The sequence below is a fragment of the Trachypithecus francoisi genome, unplaced genomic scaffold, assembly GCF_009764315.1.
Source record: "Trachypithecus francoisi isolate TF-2019V2 unplaced genomic scaffold, Tfra_2.0 Lachesis_group7, whole genome shotgun sequence".
Taxonomy (NCBI): domain Eukaryota; kingdom Metazoa; phylum Chordata; class Mammalia; order Primates; family Cercopithecidae; genus Trachypithecus; species Trachypithecus francoisi.
In genome coordinates, this window is record NW_022681472.1 from 69098415 (window position 1) to 69114775 (window position 16361).

Here is a 16361-nt window from a genome sequence, read left to right on the forward strand (position 1 = left end):
TATTTATGACAAAACAACAGCCAATATCATACTCAATGGGCAAAAACTGGAATCGGCCCCTTGAAAACTGGCACAAGACAGGGATGCCCTCTTTCACCACTCCTGTTCAACATAGTGTTGGAAGTTCTGGCCAGGGCAAGCAGGCAAGAGAAATAAATAAAGGATATTCAATTAGGAAAAGAGGAAGTCAAATTGTCTCTGTTTGCAGATGACATGATTGTATATTTAGAAAACCCAGTCGTCACAGCCCAAAATCTCCTTAAGCTGATAAGCAACTTCAGCAAAGTCTCAGGATACAAATCAATGTGCAAAAATTACAAGCATTGTTATACAGCAATAACAGACAGAGAGCCAAATCATGAGTGAACTCTCATTCACAATTGCTTCAAAGAGAATACAATACCTAGGAATCCAGCTTACAAGGGATGTGAAGGACCTCTGCAAGGATGAACACTGCTCAATGAAATAAAAGAGGACACAAACAAATGGAAGAACATTCCATGCTCATGGATAGGAAGACTCAATATCATGAAAATGGCCATACTGCCCAAGACAATTTATAGATTGAATGCCATCCCCATTAAGCAACCAATGACTTTCTCCACAGAATCGGAAAAAAACTGGTTTAAAGTTCACATGGAATGAAAAAGGAGACCGCATTGCCAAGACAATCCTAAGCAAAAAGAACAAAGCTGGAGGCATCATGCTACCTGACTTCAAACTATATTACAAGGCTACAGTAACCAAAACAGCCTGGTACTGGTACCAAAACAGAGATATAGACCAATGGAACAGAACAGAGCTCTCAGAAATAATACCACACATCTACAACCATCTGATCTTTGGCAAACTTGACAAAAACAAGAAACAGGGAAAGGATTCCCTGTTTAATAAATGGTGCTGGGAAAACTGGCTAGCCATACATAGAAAGCTGAAACTGGATCCCTTCCTTACTCCTTATACAAAAATTAATTCAAGATGGATTAGAGACTTAAATGTTAGACCTAAAATCATAAAAACCCTTGAAGAAAACCTAGGTAATACCATTTGGGATATAGGCATGGGCAAGGACTTCAGGTCTAAAACACCAAAAGCAATGGCAACAAAAGCCAAAATTGACAAATGGGATCTAATTAAACCGAAGAGCTTCTGCACAGCAAAAGAAACTACCATCAGATTGAGCAGGCAACCTACAGAATGGGAGAAAAGTTTTGCAATCTACTCTTCTGACAAAGGGCTAATATCCAAAACCTACAAAGAACTCAAACAAAATTATAAGAAAAAAACAAACAACCCCATCAAAAAGTGGGCAAAGGATATGAACGGACACTTCTCAAAAAAAGACATTTATGCAGCCAACAGACACATGAAAAAATGCTCATCATCACTGGCCATCAGAAAAATGCAAATCAAAACCACAATGAGACACCATGTCACATGAGTTAGAATGGCAATCATTAAAAAGTCAGGCAACAACAGGTACTGGAGAGAATGTGGAGAAACAGGAACACTTTTACACTGTTGGTGGGACTGTAAACTAGTTCAACCATTGTGGAAGACAGTGTGGTGATTCCTCAAGGATCTAGAACTAGAAATACCATTTGACCCAGCCATCCCATTACTGGGTATATACCCAAAGGATTACAAATCATGCTGCTATAAAGACACACGCACACATATGTTTATTGCGGCATTATTCACAATAGCAAGGACTTGGAACAAATCCAAGTGTCCATCAGACAGAATTAAAACAGACTGAATTAAGAAAATGTGGCACATATACCATGGAATACTATGCAGCCATAAAAAAGGATGAGTTCATGTCCTTTGTAGGGACATGGATGCAGCTGGAAACCATCATTCTCAGCAAACGATTGCAAGAACAGAAAACAAAACGCCACATGTTCTCACTCATAGGTGGGAATTGAACAATGAGAACACTTGGACACAGGAAGGGGAACATCACACACTGGGGCCTGTTGTGGGGTAGGGAGAGGGGCAAGGGATAGCATTAGGAGAAATACTTAATGTAAATGATGAGTTAATGGGTGCAGCACACCAACATGGCACATGTATACATATGTAACAAACCTGCATGTTGTGCACATGTACCCTAGAACATAAAGCAAAATAAAAAAATTTCAGAAAAAGAACAAAAAAGAAAAGGGAATAAAGAAAACAAACAAAAAACTACTAGAAAGAAGGAAGGTGTTCATCCAGTTATAACAATAATCACATTAATTCTAAGTAGTTTAAAAACACCAGAGTTTATCATATTGGGTCATTGATTTGAGACATTTTCTAATATGTGATTAGTTACATAAATTGCCCTGTGCCTACTATTTTGTCAGCATCCAACAAATTTGATATACTTTGATTTCCATTTTATTTCAGTTCAGTATACTCTGTTCATTTTTACTGACCCAAGCAAGAGTTAGATTATTTTTTATTTCTAAATATTTAAGGAATTTATAAACTTTCTAAATATCTATGTATCTCTAATTTGATTCACTTGTGCATAGAAAAGATAGTTCACATAGTTTGTATCCTTTTGAATGTGTTGACACATTTTATTTTCCAAAACACAGTCAATCTAGGTCAATGTTTAGGGTGCACTTCAAAACAATGTGTATCTGGTTGTGGTTTGAGTGTTTCTAAAATGTCTATCAGGTAAAATTTGTTTATAGAGTTGTTCAAGTTTTCTATACATAAGCTTGTTTAGGTAATGTGTCATCTTTCACTGTGTGTGTGTGTGTGTACATCTGTGTGTCTCTGTATCTGTGTTTGTGTCTGGGAAGTTAACACTTTTGTTATACCTGAGGAGGACAATAAGAATGGTGATAAAGATGAACATGGGAGGCTGCTTGGTTTTGTATCTATTTTGTGACATGAGTGAGTGAGTATAGAGGTGTTCCTTTTGTAGCAATGCACTGAGTTCCTCATGTATTTTAATATGATTTTCTGCATACATTTAATATGCAACTTAAAGCATTTTAAAATAATAAAAGACATTTTATACATATACAGATATATTTTACAAATAAACAGCTATGTAGAATGTTCCTCTTTATTTCTTACATGGAAACATACCCTGCATCATGTACCTCACATTTTTCATTTTTATGTGAAGCAATATTGTATTAGTGCATTTTCTTTTTTTTTTTTTTTTTTTTTTTTTTTTTTTTTTTGAGACAGAGTCTCGCTCTGTCGCCCAGGCTGGAGTACAGTGGCCACATCTCAGCTCACTGCAAGCTCCGCCTCCTGGGTTCCCGCTATTCTCCTGCCTCAGCCTCCCGAGTAGCTGTGAGGAAATACCCAAGACTGGGTAATTTACAAAGAAAAAGAGGTTAATGGACTCATGGTTTCATATGGCTGGGGAGGCCTCACAATCATGGTGGAAGGCAAAGCAGGAGCAAGGCATGTCTTACATGACAGCAGGCAAGAGGACGTGTGCAGGGGAACTGCCCTTCATAAAACCATCAGCTCTCATGAGATGTAGTCACTATCATGAAAACAGCATGGGAAAAACATGCCCCTATGATTCAATTACCTCCCATTGGGTCTCTACCACAACACATGGGGATTATGGGAGCTACGATTCAAGATGAGATTTGGGTGGGGACACAGCCAAACGATATCGTTCCACCCCTGGCCCCTCCCAAATCTCGGGTCCTCACATTTCAAAACCAATCATGCCTTCCCAACAGTCCTCTAAAGTCGTGACTCAGGTCAGCATTAACTCGAAGTCCATAGTCCAAAGTCTCAACTGAGACAAGGCAAGTCCCTTCTGCCTATAAACCTGTAAGTTCAAAAGCAAGTTATTTACTTCCTAGATATAGTGGGGGTACAGGCACTGGGTAAATACACCTGTTCCAAATGGGAGAAATCGAACAAAACTAAGGGGCTACAATCTCCATACAAGTCTGAAATCCAAGAGGGCAGTCATTAAAGCTTAACATTCCAAATGATCTTCTTTGACTCCATAGCTCACATCCAAGTCACACTGATGCAAGAGGGGGGCTCCCACGGCCTTGGCAGCTCTGGCTCTGTGGCTTGGCAGGGTACTGGCTCTCTCCTGTTGCTTTCATGGGCTGTCATTGAGTATCTGTGGCTTTTCCAGGCAAACGGTGCAAGCTGTCAGTGGATCCACCATTCTGAGGTCTGGAGGACAGTGGCCTTTTTCTCACAGCTCCACTAGGCAGTGCAGCAGTGGGGACTTTGTGTTGGCGCTCCAACCGTACATTTCCCTTTCACACTGCCCTAGCAGACGTTTTCCATGAGTGCCCTGCCCCTGAAGCAAACTTCTGCCTGGACATTCAGGCGTTTCTATACATCCTGTGTAATCTAGATGGAGGTTCCATAACCAAAATTCTTTACTTCTGTGTACCCACAGGCCCAACACTACATGGAAGGATCTAAGGCTTGGGGCTTGCACCCTCTGAAGCAACCACCTGATCATTGGCCCCCTTTAGCCACAGCTGGGAAGCAGGGCACCAATTCCTGAGATCGCACAAAGCAACAAAGCCTTGGGCCCAGCTCACCAAACCATTTTTTTATTCTAGACTTTCAGGCTTGTGATGGGGGAGACTGCAGTGAAGACCTCTGACATGCCCTGGAAACACTTTCCCCATTGTTTTGGCAATTAACATTTGGCTCCTTGTTATTTATGCATATTTCTGCAATCAACTTGAATTTCTCCTCAGAAAATAGAATTTTCTTTTCTATTGCATCATCAGGCTGCAGATTTTCTGAATGTTTTGCTTGACTTCCCTTTAAACATAAGTTCCAATTTTAAACCATATCTTTGTAAATACATAAAACTGAATGCTTTTAATGGCACCCAAGTCACATCTTGAATCCTTTGCTGCTTGGAAATTTCTTTTGCCATGCACCCTAAATCATCTCTCTCATGTTCAAAGTTCCATAGATCTCTAGGGCAGGGGCAAAATGCCACCAGTCTCTTTCTAAAACATAACAAGAGACACGTTTACTCCAGTCCCCAACAAGTTTCTCATCTCCATCCCAGACCACCTCAGCCTATACTTTGTTGTCTATATCACTATCAGCATTTCGGTCAAAGCCATTCAACAAGTTTCTAGGAAGCTCCAAACTTTCCCATATTTTCCTGTCTTTTGAGTCCTCCAAAGCTCTAGAAATTTCCACCTTTTCTCACATTTTCCTGTCTTCTTCTGAGAAGACAGGAAATGCTTCCAGGCTCTGCCTGTTATCCAGTTCCAAAATTGTTTCCACATTTTAGGGTATCTTTACAGCAGTACCCTGCTCTATCAGTATCAATTTACTGGGGAGGCCTCATAATCATGGCAAAAGGCAAAGAAGGGCAAAGGCACACCTTACATGGCAGTAGGCAAGAGGATGTGTGCAGGGAAACTGCCCTTTATAAAACCATCGGAGCTCATGAATCTTATTCACTATCACAAGAACAGCACAGAAAAAAATCCACCTCCATGATTCAATTACCTCTATTCCACCAGGTCCCTCCTACAACATGTGAGGATCATAGGAGCTATGATTTAAGATAAGATTTGGTTGGGGACACAACCAAACCATATCAGATATAAAAATTATTCTATATTAGTGTATGATTCTATACCAAGGTCATTCAATTTAAAAATACTTTAAGTTTATATTTAAAAAATGTCTTGAATTAGAACATGTAACATGTTCAACAGATTAGATAATTATTTGGGTATATAATTAGACACCCATTTCTTTATAAATGAACAAATTTTTTTTTTTACCAGTTCCCTTAGGGTTTTTCAGATGTTAGCCTTGTGTATATTGGTTTTTAATGCAAATTTCCAGGAATAAAATTTTCCATAAAAATAAGCATTATAAATGTTAATAGATACTCCAAAATTTATCATCTAATTGATTAAAAAACCTTCATTCCCATCTACAATATAATAGGGCAACTGTTTGCAAATAGTCTTTCTAAATTTGTCAGTTAGCAATGTGTTTTTTTCATCTGATAGGTAAAGATTGGTATCATATTTTAAATAAACAATCACTATTCTGTTTTAAATAAAATAAATACATTAAATAAATAAATTAAATTAAATAGATAAAATTGTATCTTAAACAAGACACCATTCTGTCTTAATCAAAAGACAGAAATTAAATATACATTAATTTACACAAATAACATTGTATACTTTTGTCAGCAGATAATAACGTTTTTGTATTTGCCCATTTTTCTACTTGGCCATTTACTTATTTATTTATTTTGTATGTAATGTTGAATATATAAGATCAAAAGTCACCATAAAGGATACTGAACAATTGTGTTTTTAAAATTGATACTTTTTAAGTAACATAAGCATAATATTGATGCTAAATGTTCTACTGAGGACTTAGTAGTAAAATTCTTTTACGATGATTTTCTTTTTTATTACGTAATTATTATTTTCTTAGTTTTTTAGTTTTATTTCTTGTCGGTCCATACTAGGTGTATACATTTGTGGGGTACGTGAAACGTTTTGCTACAAGTATGCAATGAGAAATAAGCACATCATGGACATCGTGGGCTATCCATCCCCTCAAGTATTAATATTTTGCATTAGAAACAATCCAATTAAACTATTTTAGTTATTTTAAAATGTAAAATTAAGTTATTATTGACTGCAGTCACCCTACTATGCGATAAATAGTATGTCTTATTCATTCTTTCTAACTATATTTTTGTACCCATTAACTATTCCCACCCCCCCCTTATGCTCCCACTACACTTTCTAGCCTCTGGGAACCATTCTTCCACTCTCTATTCCCATTAGTTCAACTGCTTTGATTTTTAGATTTCACTAATAAATGAGAACATGTGATGTTTGTCTTTCCGTGCCTGACTTATTTCACTTAACGTAATCATCTTCAGCTCCATCCATATTGTTGCAAATGACTGTATCTCATTATTTTCTTTTTCAGGTTGAATAGTATTCCATTACGATTATGTACCACGTTCTCTTTATCCATTTATATGTTGCTGAACACTTAGACTGCTTCTAAATCTTAGCTATTGTGAATAGTGCTGCAACAAACATAGATGTACAGATCTCTTGTGTGTGCTGATTTCCTTTCTTTTGAGTTTATACCCAGCAGTAGTATTGCTGAATGATATGGTAGCTCAATTTTTAGCTTTTATTTTTATCTTTTTTGAGACAAAGTCTCGCTCTGTCACCCAGGCTGAAGTACAGGGCCACAATTTTGGTGAACTGCAACCTCCACACCCTGGGTTCAAGTGATTCTTCTGCCTCCACCTCCCAAATAGCTGGGATTACAGGCACCTGACCCCACACCTGATTAATTTTTGTCTTTTTAGTAGAGACAGAGTTTCGTCACATTGACCAGGCTGGTCTCAAATTCCTGACCTCAGGTACTCCATTTGCCTTGGCCTCCCAAAGTGCCAATTTTTAGTTTTTTGAGGAACTGCCAAGTTGTTTTACATAATGGTTGTACTTATTTATATTTCCACCAACAATGTACAAGTGTTTCTTTTTCTCCACATCCTTGTCAGCATTTGTTATTGCCTGTCTTTGAATATAATCCATTTTAACTGGGTTGAGATGATATCTCATTGTAGTTTTTTTTTTTGTTTTTTTTTTTTTTGTTTTTTTTTTTTGTTTGTTTGTTTTGAGACGGAGTCTCGCTCTGTCGCCCAGGCTGGAGTGCAGTGGCTGGATCTCAGCTCACTGCAAGCTCCGCCTCCCGGCTTTACGCCATTCTCTCGCCTCAGCCTCCCGAGTAGCTGGGACTACAGGCGCCCGCCATCTCGCCCGGCTAATTTTTTGTATTTTTTTAGTAGAGACGGGGTTTCACAGTGTTAGCCAGGATGGTCTCGATCTCCTGACCTCGTGATCCGCCCATCTCGGCCTCCCAAAGTGCTGGGATTACAGGCTTGAGCCACCGCGCCCGGCCTGTAGTTTTGATTTACATTTCTCTGATGATCAGTGATGTTGAGCACTTTTTCATATGCTTGTTTGCCCTTTGTATGACTTCTTTTGAGAAATGTCTATTCAAATAATTTGCCTATTTTTGATCAAATTATTAGTTTTTTTTTTTCTGTACAGTTGTTTGAGCTCATTATATAGTCTCGTTATTAACCGCTTGTCAGGTGGGTAGTTTGCAAATATTTTGTCCTAGTCTGTGAGTTGTTTCTTTACATTGTTGATTGTATCTTTTAAAGTGCAGTAGCTTTTTAACTTGATGTGATCCCATTTGTCCATTTCGGTTTTGGTTGCCTATGCTACTGAGGTGTTGCTCAAGAAATTTTTGCCCTGATCAATGGCCTAGACATTTTCCTCAATGTCTTCTTATAGTAGTTTCAGAGCTTGAGATTTTAGATTTAAGTCTTTAATTCATTTTGTTTTGATTTTTGTGCGTGGCAAGAGGTGGGGATCTAGTTTCATTCTTCCACACAGGGATATCCAGTTTTCCCAGCATCATTTATTAAAGAGACTGTCTTTTCTTCAGTGTATGTTCTTGATACCTTTACAATAATTTCCTATTCATTCATCAATGTGTAAAAAAATACAACTGACCCTTGAACAATGCAGAAGTTGGGGCACTGACTCCCACACACATAGTCCAAAGTCCAAGTATAAGTTTTAACTATCAAAAAATGTAACTACTGTACTAATAGACTACTCTTGACCTGAAACCTTACCAATAATATAGTCAACACATATTTTGTATCTTATATTTATTATATACTGTAGTCTTACAGTAAAGTAAACTATAGAAAAGAAATTTGATTAAGAAAATCACAAGGAAAATATACTTACACTTAATTAAATGTACATGGATCGTCGTAAAGGTCTTCATCGTCATTATCTTCATGTTGAGTAGACTGCAGAGAGGGATTGGACTTACTGTCTCAAGGGTGATAGAAGCAATAGAAAATCTGCATATAAATGGACTTACACAGCTGAAACCCATGTTGTTCCAGGGCCAATTTTACACAGCATATTCATTAGGAACAAAGTACCAATCCGTGACCAACACAAAAAAATTCTTAATTCACATGCTTAAGTTTTTTTTTTTTTTTTTTAAGATGGAGTCTCTCGCTCTGTCACCCAGGCTGGAATGCAGTGGCGTGATCTCTGCTCACTGTGACATCTGCCTCCCGGGTTCAAGCAATTCTCCCGCCTCAGTCTCCGGAGTAGTTGGGATTACAAGCATGTGATGCCATGCCCAGCTAAGTTTTGTATTTTTAGTAGAGAAGGGGTTTCACCATGTTGGCCAGGCTGGTCTTGTGCTCCTGACCTCAAGCAGTCCACCCACCTCAGCCTCCCAAAGTGCTGGGATTACAGGTGTGAGCCACCACACCTGGCCTGAAGTTTTTTGTTATTGTATGTATTTGGATGAGTAATAAAACTATATTGCTTGATTTTTAATAAAGCTAAACGTAAACTTATTTTTAATATGCTTAATATACAAAATCATTGCTATTGTAAAGGCTAGGGACAATAGTAATAAAAATATTAACAACAAACAGCAAAAACATCCATTATTTCACAGAGTGTAAGTCAGGACTAATTAATGTTATATAGAAATTTATATGATTTAAGATGCTATTTAGTTTCCCAGAAGCATTGGCAGAATAATATGCTAAGGAAAAGATTAATAATTAATAGAAATACTATATGAACAGAGAGTAAGACACAAGTTTGGTTTTTTTAATGAGGTGTAAATGAAAGGGGAAATAATATCCTTTTTACTTTCACATACAAAACATTTTGGATCCTATTTGTTGGGGTTATATATTTTGTAATATTAAATACTGGATTGAATGCAATTAAATTTTACTATGAAAAGTAAATACTGCTTATTACATAGAATTAAACTATTGCTCAAATATGTTCAGAAGTAAAACTGTAAAATCATAAAGGAGCAGGGATTAGAGCAGCATATGCTATAATCATTACTGAGCTCTACTTGTTGGCAGAATTGTTCAATAATAGTACTATCTAGAATTTTGTGTAAACTAGTGTGTTTACTCTACTGTAGTTCAGTGTCAAATAGGCAGCAGTTAAATGTAAAAAATAGATTTAATAAGAATATTGAAATTTTATGTACATAGGATTATATTTATTAGAAAAAATCCCCATTTTACCTATACTTGCTACTATCTAATTAGACATCTTTATGTTGCTATCACAATTCATTGGCAAGTAAATAGAATAGTGTACACTGTAAGTTCAAATCAGTATTGTCATCGCCACATGGCACATACTCAAAAGTTAACCACACAATCAGACACAAAACTAACCTCAGCAAATGCAAAAGGACCAAAATCATACCAAGCACATTCTCTGACCACAGTACACACAAACAAATGTCAATGTTAAAAACATCACTGTAAACCATGCTATTACATGGAAATTAAACAATAACTTCCTCCTGAATGACTTTTGGGTAAATAATAAAATTAAGGCAGAAATCAAGAGGTTCTTTGAAACTAATGAGAACAAAGATACAACATACCAGAATATCTGGGACCCACCTAATGCAGTGTTAGGAGGGAAATTTATGGCACTGAATGTCCACATTAAAAAGTTAGAAATATCTTAAATTAACAACCTAACATTACAACTGAAAGAATTAGAGAAGCAAAAGAAAATCAATGACTAGCAGAAGAAAAGAAATAACCAAAATCAGAGCTGAATTGAAGGAGATTAAGACACAAATAAAGCCATTCAAAAAATCAAGAAATCCAGGAGTTTGTTTTTTGGAAAAAAAAAAAAAAGATAGATAGGCTGCTAGATAGACTAATAAAGGGGAAAAGAGAGAATATCCAAATAAACACAATTGGAAACAACAAAGAAGATGTTACCACAGACCCCACAGAAATAAAAATAACCATCAGAAATTACCATGAACACTTCTATGCACACAAACTAGAAAATCTAGAAGACATGGATAAATTCGTGGACATACACACCTTCCCAACACTAAACAAGAAGAAATTGATTCCCTGAACAGACCCAAAACAAACTCAAAAATTAAATCAGTAATAAATAGTCTGCCAACCAAAAATAGCCCAGGACCAGATAGATTCACAGTCAAATTCTACTAGACATACAAAGTAGAGCTAGCACCATTCCTACTAAAACTCTTTCCCAAAAATTAGGAGAAAGGATTTCTCCCTAACTCATTCTATGAGACTAGTATCATCCTGATACCAAAACCTGGCAGAAACACAAAACAAAGAAAATTTCAGACCAATATCCTTTATAAACATTGATGCAAAAATTCTCAACAAAATACTGGCAAACCAAATCCAGCAGCACAACAAAAAGCTAATCCACCACAATCAAGCAGGCTTCATCCCTGGGATGCAAGGTTGGTTCAACATATGCAAAGCAATAAATGTGATTCATTACATAAACAGAACTAAAGACAAAAACCCATGATTAGCTCAGTAGATTTAGAAAAAGCTTTCGATAAAATTCAATATCCCTTTAATGTTAAAAACTCTCAAACTAGGTATTGAAGAAACATACCTCAAAATAATGAGAGCCATCTGTGACAAAACCACCCACAGCCAACATCATACTGAATGGGGAAAAGCTGGAAGCATTCCCCTTGAAAATAGACACAAGTCAAGGATGTCCTCTCTAACCACTCCTTTTCAACGTAGTATTGGAAATCCTGGCCAGAGCAATCAGGCAAAAGAAAGAAAGGCATCCAAATAAGAAGACAGGAAGTTAAACTATTTGTTTGCAGATAACAAAATTCTATATCTAGAAAATCCCATAGTTTTGGTCCAAAATCTCCTTCAGCAGCTGATAAACAGCTTCAGTGAAGTTTCAGAATGCACTATCAATGGACAAAAATTATTAGCATTCCTACACACCTACAACAGCCAAGCCAAGAGTCAAACCAGGAATGCAATCTCATTCAAAATTGCCACACATGAAAATTAAATATCTAGGAAGAGAGCTAAACAGGGAGGTGAAAGGCCTCTAAACTGGAATTACAAAGCACTGCTCAAAGAAATTAGAAATGATACCAACAAATGAAAAGACATCCCTTGCATATGGATAGGAAGAATCAACATTTTTAAAATGACTATGCTACTCAGAGCAATTTACAGTTTCAAACCTATTCCTGTCACACTACTAATGACATTCTTTACAGAACTAGAAAAAAATATTTTAAAATTCATATGGAACCAAAATAGAGCCCAAAAAGTCAAGGCAAACCTAAGCGAAAAGAACAAAGCTAGAGACATCATATTACCTGACTTCAAACTATACTACACAGCTACAGTAATCAAAACAGCATGGTACTGGTACAAAAACAGACAACACATAGACCAATGGAACATAATGGAGAGCCTGGAAATATGGCTCCACAACTCCTACCATCTGATCTTCAACAAAAGGGACAAAAACAAGAAATAGGGAAATAGGGAAAGGACTCCCTATTAAATAAATGGTGCTGGAATAGCTGGCTAGCCACATGCAGAAGATTGAAACTGGATCTTTTTCTTATACCATATACAAAAAATAACTCAAGGCAGATTAAAGACTTAAAAAAAAAAAAAAAAACTATAAAAATCTAGAAAGACAACCTAGACAATACCATCCCTGACATAGGAATGAGCAAAGATTTCATGACCAAGACGCCAAAGCAGTTGCAACAAAAACAATGACAAATGGGATCTAATTAAGCAGTATAACTTCTGCATAGCAAAAGAAACTACCAGCAGCATAAACAGACAACCTACGGAATAGGGGAAAACATTTGTAAACTATGCATCTGACAAAGGTCTAATATCCAGCATCTATAAGAAGCCTAAACAAATTTACAAGAAAAAAGAAAAGAATCCCATTAAAAATGGTCAGAGGACATGAACAGACACTTTTCAAAAAAAAGATATACATGTGACCTACAAACATATGGGAATAAAAAGCTCAATATCAATGATGCTTGGAGAAATGCAAATCAAAACCACAATGAAATATCATCTTATACCAGTCAGAATGGCTATTAGCAAAAGGTCAAAAAACAACAGATGCTGACTAGGTTGCAGAGAAAAGGGAAAACTTACACATTGTTGGGATTGTAAATTAGTTCAACCATTGTGGGAAGCAGTGTGGCAATTTCTTAAAGCGCTAAAAAAACAGAATTAGCATTTGACCCAGCAGTCCTATTACAAGGTATATACCCAAAGGAATATAAGTCATTCTACCTTACATATACATGCACAGGAATGTTCACTGCAGTAATATTCACAATACCAAGGACACAGAATCAACCTAAATGTCCATCAATGACAGATTGGATAATGAAAATGTGGCACATGTACACCATGGAATACTATGCAAACATAAAACAAGAACAAGATCATGTGTTCTGCGGAAACATGTATGGAGTTAGAGGCCATTGGCCTTACCAAACTAAGGAAGAAACAGAAAACCAAACTAAGGAAGAAACAGAAAGCCTCATGTTCTCACTTACAACTGAGAGCTTAATGATGAGAACACATGGACACAAAGAAGGCAACAACGGACACAGGGGCCTACTTGAGAGTCAAGAGTGGGATGAGGGAGAGGATCAGAAAAAATAGCTATTGGATATTAGGCTGAGTAGAGTGACAAAATAATCTGTATAACAAAACCCTGTGACATGAGTTTACCTGTATAACAAACCTGCACACATACCCCAAATCCTAAAATAAAAGTTTAGAAAGATTAAAACAAATAGTCTAGGTGAAGTGGCTCATGCCTGCAATACTAGTATTTTGGGAGGCTGAGGCGTGTGTTTGGGACCAGCCTGTGAAACATGGCGAAACCCCTTATTTACAAAAAACACAAAAGTTAGCTGGGTATGGTGGTGCTCAGCTGTAGTCCCACCTACTCAGGAAGCTGGGGTGGGAGCATCACCTGAGCCCGGGGAGGTCAAGGCTGCAGAGAACCTTGATCATGCCACTGCACTCCAGCATGGGCAACAGAGTGAGACCCTGTCTTAAAAAGAAAAAAAAAGGGACCATAGGACAAGGAAAAATAAAAATTTGTATGTGTATCCTAACTTACATATACTTAATTATTATAACAGTAAAATGAAAACATGTCACTAGTGTGCTTTTTATTTTACAGGTGCAATTATACTTTCACTAATGAGTAAGATACTGATTGTGGCAACAATGCCTATATTACAATAAGCAGTGCTTATTTTCTGTTTCATGCTTGTTTCTTTTCATGTTGCATTGGATTTGCTTAGATTACCACCAAATACCACACCATAGGAACTCTAATCTCTCTCATCTCAATCTTTCAAGTTCCAAGTTTAGTACCACCTTTTCCAGTATCATCAAACATCATCAGGAGACCTATGGTTCTCTCCTGTGTTTCCAGAGGACGTAATCGGGCTTGTTACTTGATCATGCCTCTGCTACTGCCCTGTATTCTGATTTATCTGTGTCTGCTCTCATTCCCATTAATCATGGACTTTCTTGAAAGTAGGGATCATGCCTGCGTCATGATCACATCTCTTACTATATCTAACATGGTGCACAGCTCTTTGTGGATATTCTTATTGAATGACTAAAAGACTAACTGAAGTACATGGATTGAAATCAGGTAAGGAGAATTTCCACTAACTATTTCATATACTACCTATTATCATGACCCTTTCCAACAAACAAAAAAGGTACAATTGCTGGTGCAGATTTATTGTGTAGTTTCACAATCTTTGGCAGCTACATATAATTTATTTATTTATTTTAGCTGCTGTCCTTTAAAAATGTGTCATGGTTATATGGCAAATAAGTTTGCTTTTTCTTCTGGTATCTTTTAAACTTTATTGGAGTATAATTTTTGAACAATAAACATCACATTTTAAAATGCAGTTGTTCAAACTTACTGATCATATTCAAATTTGCCGATACTTTATCAATGTCCAACAGGCTATTAATCTTAATCTTAATCAGAGGAGTTTTCATTACAAACACTACAGATTTGTCTTTACAAGCTGGTGTCTCTTCCTTGATTCACATCTTAGGAAAAAACACCTTAAGTCTTTCATTTTCATGTAAGATATTAGCTCTATTGTTCTTTAGATGATTATGATCAGTTGAGGAAGTTTCGTGATATTTATAGATTGCTGTGAGTTTTTCGCGTTAATCCATCTTAGATTTTGTCAAATGCATTTTCTGCATCAATTGATATGATCATACTCATTTTCTTTAGCTTGTTGATAATGTGAATTATATTGTTTGATTAGCAAATGTTGAACCAGGCTTACACGCCTGGAATAAATCCCAATTAATGGTGGTGCATAATTCTTTTCAGATATTGTTACTTTCCGTTTGATAGATTTTGTTGAGGACATTTGCACCTATTTTCAAGAGAGATGGTTTTCTGTAGTTTTCTATTTTTTTAATGTCTTTATTTGTCTTTGGTATTAAAGTACTTCTGGCCTCAGATAATGAGTTAGGAAGTATTTTCTCTGCTTCCATTTGCTAAAAGAATTTGTGAATAATTGATATTAATTCTTCTTTGAATGTTTTGTGGAATTTGCCAGTGAAACCATTTGAGCTCATTTGAAACCAAGAGAACTGTCACTTTCTGGAAGTTTATTAATTATTGATTCAATTTATTTATTAGATATAGGTCTATTTAGATTACGTCTTTTTGTACAAGATTTTGTAGTTTATGCCTTTCAGGGAATTGGTTCGTTATGTCGAATTTTCGAATATGTAAGAACAGAGTTGTTCATGTTTTCTTATTTTTCCTTATAATATCTGTGGAATGAACCACAAAAATATTTTATTTTTCATTAACATATTTTTTCTGTGCTCTTCCTTTTAGAAGCAGCTCCCAGTGTCTCTCTTACATTGCTTTCTTTCTAAAAACCTACATATCCAATTATATATTGGTGGACATTTAGACTTGTGCCAGCTTTTGGTTATTTAAAATTGTGTATAATAAACAGTTTTTTGTTTAAATAAAATCTTCAAAAAAAAAATGCCACTTTCCTGCCTAAGTATTTTCAATGTTTCCACTGTCATTAGAATAAATGTCACCTTATTTACATCACCTTACAACATCTGGCTCTGGCTTATTGCTACAGTCTTATCTTAAACTTTTCTTTCCCTTCTTCACAATGACCAGATATTGTTGCCATTATTATTATTATTTTTTGTAACTCACATTCACAATCCACATATATACTGCCTTATCTGCCTGGAAAGCATTCAGTTATTTACATTTCACTGATCACTCTTTATATTCTTTAATTTCTTATTTAATATACTTCTTACTAAGATAACTATCTTTGGCCCCTTACTGATGTCAAAGTTTACTACTAGAATAGGTTTCTTGTGATGAAAATATATAGGA